General features: G+C 43.7%; 1 pseudogene; it reads right to left on the bottom strand.

Annotated features, from left to right (window-relative positions):
* Positions 1–3038: 3038 nt before the first annotated feature.
* On the bottom strand, positions 3039–5942 carry LOC127227032 (elongation factor Tu, mitochondrial-like; annotated as a pseudogene).
* Between the last annotated feature and the right edge of the window lie 58 nt (positions 5943–6000).

Below are 6000 nucleotides of genomic sequence, written 5' to 3'. Positions count from 1 at the left end.
CAGGTGTATCTCTGTGAGTTCAAGACCAGCCTGCTCTACAAGAGCTTTTTCCAGGACAGCCTCCAAAGCCACAGAGAAACCTTGTCTCAAAAATACAAAACAAAAAAAAATTTTTTAGTCACTTGTACAAAATTACAGAGCTATCTATCATGCTTTTGAGTTGGTGTCTTTTAAAATATATATTCCAGCAGACAGATGGTGAACAGTAACATTTACAGAACTCATGGGAACATACACTGCATAGCAATTTGAAGAACAGAGGACTCTCTATCATCTGCTCTCAACGAGTTGTTGGCATTGTTTACAGCCATTTCCGTACAGAGGAAACACCCCAGGGGCAGACCAGAGACCCTGGACCTTGGCAGCAACACACAAGCCAAGCAGTTGAATTTATTAATATCATGAGCATATGGTTTTGATGAGTCTAGAAAAAAAAATTTCTTTCAAAGGAGTCAGGGATCACTGAAATTAACAAGAAAGTAAATTGTAATTTTTTTTTCTTAATTTATTTTTTGCATTCCAATCCCAGGTCCCCCTCCCTCATTTCCTCCTATGCCCCCCACTCCCCCCTCCAGCCATCTGCTCCATAGAGAGGGTAAGGCCTCCCTTACCCTCTACTAAGTCTATCCTATGGTCAAGTTGAGGCAGAACTAAGGCACTTCTCCACCCCCACACCCCTGTGTCTAGGCTGGGCAAAGTATGTCTCCATATAGAATGGGCATTAGTGTTAGATCTTGGACCCACTGCCAGTGGCCTCATATATTGTCCCAGTCACACCATTGCAATCTATATTAAGGGAGTCTAGTTCAGTCTTAGTAAATTGGAATCTTAAAGAGCATATTCATGGTTTGAAAAAAAGTGATTTTATGAAAGGAACTTATCTTTGTTTAAGACACTCTTTTTTTCGTGTCTGACAATAAACTTTAAATCTTGTTTTAAGGAGTATGGTTTTTCTGCCTGCTGCTGGTCTTGTCCCACCACTGCACCAGCCCCAAGTAACACACTCTGTATTAGATATAATTCTGTTGGCTCGGTACTAGTTTCTTATCGGCTAGCTCTGTCTTAAGTATTAACCCATTTCTATGTATTTCCACGTGGTCTTACCAGCGAGAGGCGGCTGGCGGTTCTATTCTCTCCAGATTCTCCATCTTGACTCTCCTTACTACTTCCTCTTTCCTCCTTGTCTCCTAGTCCCTCCTATCTTCCTTTCCTATTGGCCAACAGTGCTTTATTCATTAACCAGTATGAGAAACATATATACATAATGACATCTCCCATCATCTTGTAATGGTTCACAGATGTCCACTGAGTTAAGTCTATGGAGACTCAGCGTAGATAGCTTTTATCTGAGAGGATAATGTCTTTGCAGTTTAACTGCAAGCAAGCAGTCAAGAGGACCCGATATGAGCTTTTTCATATAGGAAGGAGCTGATGCATGGGTTTCCTTCTTTATTAGGATGTTAATAATACAATCTCCGAGGTGCGTTTGGAGGATTTGTTACTATGAGAGCCAGAAGACCACCATCATACCCTAATGCAGTGATTCTCAACCTGTGGGTTGTGACCCTTTCACAGGGATCACATATTAGCCATCCTGCATATTTACATTCTCATTCATAGCAGTAGCAAAATTACATTTATAAAGTAGCAACAAAATAATTTTATGGTTGGGGGTCACCATGACATGAGGAACTGTATGAAAGGATCACAGTGCTAGGATGGTTAAGGACCACTGCTTATTTAAAGGATTTATTAATATCCTCTTTTAGAACTTCTTCCATATCCATAAAAGTTATTTTAAGGCCTTTTAATTTTTTGTGCTTCAGCTATGTTGCAAAACTCAGGGCTCGCTGTGGTAAGGTTGTTGGGCTCAAGTGGAGATATTTTATCCTAGCTGTTAGTGTATTTTTACACTGGCATCTAGGCATTTGGGTCTCTGAATTTTTTAATTCCAGGTGCTCATATCTGGCCTAGTATTTGTTGGGTGGGTATTTTGTTCTTTGGCTTCTGTTGCCCTCCCTGGTTCTTAGGAAAGTGTGGTGGTTGCCTGTTGCCTTTTTGGAAATTCTCCTGTGATCCTGATAAGTGAGGCCAGGTAAAATGTGTTTGTAGGTATTGGGAGCAGACATTTAGGAATGGAAGCAGGGGAGCTTGGTGAGTCTGCAAAGGGGAGGAAAGCAGGGGTTCCCTGAGAATCTGCTTAGTCTCCTAGGAATGGGGACAGAGACCAAGGAGAAACCACAGCAAGGTCTGCTATAGAGCTTGCTAGGGATGACATAGGATTATTGGACTTGGAGAGATGGAGGCAGAGGTAAAGATCTATAATTAGCCCTCCAGCTTCACAGGTGGAGGTGGCCTGCAGTTTCCCAGGTAATATACCTTTTGATGTTGGGGACTGAAATAAAACAATGAGTGGGGTAAAGAAAATCTGGAGAGAAGATCTGTGTAATCACTGGAGAAGGGGGTAGAGAGTAAGAGTAAGTCACAGCAGGTGGTCTGCTGCAGAGCTTGGGGTGAGCCTGGGTTTTACATTTGGAGGAGAGAGATGGGATAGGAGATCTGCAGTTAGCCTACCTGGACCCCACATAGTGGAAGGAAAGAACCAATCTGCAAGTTGTTCTCTGACTACCATTTGCTCTCTCTCTCTCTCTCTCTCTCTCTCTCTCTCTCTCTCTCTCTCTCAGATATATATATGTGTGTGTGTGTGTGTGTGTGTGTGTGTATTTGTGTGTGCATATATGTATACACACATACATATGCACATATACACACATACATATATAACACTTAAACAGAGGTACTCCCAAGCAGACGTGTGTAATTAAATACAAATATTAGTGCCAAGTGTGAATGCCTCTTTTATTTATTTTTTTAAATTATTCATGGAACAGTTTCTTTGCTGTCTCTCCTGGCAGGCCATTCCTTGTGAGCAGGAGAAATTTGTGTAGTTATACCCTGCTTGCATTCAGCTTGTCTCCACAGGACAGAACAATGACCAGGACAGCTCTAAGCTCAATGTCATGAACAGAAGTTCAGACTCAGCTCCATCTGATGTTCTTGTCCTCCTCAGTTATGGCTGGTATATCAGTGACAGGACCAGTGCCAAAGATCTTGTTGCCATCCCTCAAGGTGAAACACTGCCTTTTCTCTAAGATCATGGGCTGCTGCAAGACTAGGATGAGCTTCAAGTCTTCTCCAGACATGGCAAGTTCCTTCCCTGGAGGCAAGATTACAAGACAGGCCATGTCCAGAGTCAAGGAAAACATGACAGACATGAAATGAGAAAGAAAGGGTTTGTGGCCGGCCACCCTCTTTCTTGCTGAGGTAACCCCGAGCCTCCATCTTCTGGTGAGCCAGGATGGAGCCAGGCACATTATGACCAAACCCTGCCTCAGATCCTGAGTTACCGCCTACCTCAGCCCTCTAGCCCTCTTGTGGAGCATCTCAATGCTGTCATCAGTGAAAATGTTCTTGTTGTACCCCAGCAACTCTCACTTGTCTCCCTTCTTCAAAATGCCACACTCTGATGTACCTGTCACCTTTGTGCTCCAGCCAGAAATAGAGTGAATCAATTCTACAGGGAGCAGAAAGGGTTTTTTTTTCCATGTCTTCGGTAGGCATGGGGACATAAGGGTCCACAGCATCCAGCAGTTTCTGCACTGACTTCACACCTAGATCAGGATCATGTTGCTCAAAGGCACAGAGAGCTGAGCCTATGATGACTGGTGTCTCCTTTATATCCAAACTCAGTGAGAAGCTCCTGCATCTCCAGCTCTACTCACTCCACAGTCTCCAAGTCCTGGTCTCTAAGTCCTTGACAGCATCTGCCTTGTTCATATATACCACAAAATGCTTCACCCCAATCTGTTTAACTTTTGGGTCTGGGGCATGGGTCCATCCTTAGCTGCCACCACTAGGATGCAGTCATCAAGAGGGGCAGTGTCTGTGACCATATTTTTAGCATAATCTTGTGATCGGGGCCATCTGTGTGGGTGTCATGCCAGGCAGCAGTGCTGTACTCCCCAGAAGCTGCATTCATGGTGATACTCCATGCTTGCTCCTCTGGGGTACTGTCTATCTCCCTGCACCTCTTGAACTTAACTCCACTCTACATGCCTTGGCTAGAATTTTCGTGATGAGTGCTGTCAGGGTGGCCTTGCTGTGGTCTGCCTGGCTGATGTTACTCATATTTACATGGTGCTTGCCACAAGTGTGGGTCTTCTTGGCCACCACTGCTAGGGCACAACACAGGAAGGGTGATGCCCAGGCATTCAGCAGCTGCAGCTGACCATGCAGCAGTGAGGTCAGGCTGGCTCAGAGACTGCGGAGCTGGGTATCAATCATAATAGGGTAGTGGTCACTAAGCTGGTGGTACTTGGCAACTGGACTACGAATTAGGCACCATGCATGCAGGGAGTAATACCTGTTAATTATTGGCAAGGGAGGCACCTAAAGGTCCCCAAACAATATGTGGTATGATTATTGCTCTTGGTTGGACACTATAACTATATGATTAAATCATAGTGCTGAAGTCACAACACATCTTGGTGTTACAGGAAATGAGAAATCAAACTGGAACTGAAGATGCTATGGTCCTATTGGCAGAGAAAGTCATAAATGGTTTTACCCTAAAGTTGATCTGAAATATGCCAGCACTAAACCTGCCAGACAAGATGTGCCCACTGGTAAATCTTTCCCCTCAAGGCTCAGGGAATATCTTTGAAGAGGGAGTATAAAGAATGTAGGAGCTAGAGGATGATGTGAAATTGTGAATATGCTCATCAATCACCTCAGCAGTGGTTACCTGCACAGTGTTAAGCCAGTAAAAGTCCCATCATGGGTGAGGGAGGAGCCTCTGTTGTCCAGCCCCTACCTGAGGAACTAATGACAGTTGATGGTTGCTAGGGGAGGGGCATTGTGGCTTCTGCAGATGCACACATTGTGTGCATGTGAGCAAAGCTAATTAGAATCAGTGAGTTGTTAAAAAGAATGATAATGTCCTAACAGGTACATGTATTTGGACTCTTAGTCCCAGTGGGAAGTTACAGAGGAAGTGACAGCCTTGCTGCAGGAAGCACATCAACAGAGCCTGACTTTGAGAGTTTAAAGCCTCCTCTCTTTCTCTCAGTCTGTTTCGTGTGTGTGGTTGAGAATCTGAAATGTGATCGTTTATCTTCCTGCCTTGGACTCCTACTACAATTCCTTGCCCACTGTCTTGCTTAATGCTTCTATTGCTGTGAAGAGACACTATGACCATGGTAACTCTTATAAAGGAAAACATTTGATTGGAGTGGCTGCTTACAGTTCAGCGGTTCAGTCCATTATTGTCATGGTGCAACATGGCAGCATGCAGGCAGACATGATGCTGGAGAAGTAGCTGAGAGTCCTATATCTTTCAGACAACAGGCAATAGTCTGAGTGTCATATTGAAGGAAGCTTGAGCATGGTAGACCTCAAAGCCCACCCCCACAATGACACACCTCCTCCAAGAAGGTCACACCTCCTAATAGTGCCATTCCCTATAGGCCAAGCGTTCAAACACATGAGCTATGGGACATTCCTATACACCCACCCTCCCTCCCCCACACCATTATAGACTCTTTGCTTTTGGAACCATAACCCAAAATAAACTTTTCCTTCTAAAAGTTGCTTCTCTTCATGGTATTTTATCACAGAATCAGAAAAGCCACACACACACATACTGTATTAAAATATTTTATCAATTTCTATGATTTTCTTTTTCAGGAATTGTTTTTAAGCAAGATCTAGGAAATTTTAATTTAAGTTTTGTGGCTTAATTTTTATCAGTCTATTCTGGCATCCTTCTAACAATCACCTGAATCAGTGGTAACCAGTATAGAGACTCTGCAGTATTTTTCTCACACTGTTCCCAATTCAGTAGTATTGCCAGTGTTGTGACAGATATTAGTTTTGGCCAACATGGTATATCTCAAAGCCAGGAAGCTGTTGGTAAGAATGACCAATTTCACTGTGCTCTGT

The sequence above is a fragment of the Phodopus roborovskii genome, unplaced genomic scaffold (assembly GCF_943737965.1).
Source record: "Phodopus roborovskii unplaced genomic scaffold, PHOROB, whole genome shotgun sequence".
Taxonomy (NCBI): Eukaryota; Metazoa; Chordata; class Mammalia; order Rodentia; family Cricetidae; genus Phodopus; species Phodopus roborovskii.
This window is presented reverse-complemented; position numbering and strand designations above follow the sequence as displayed.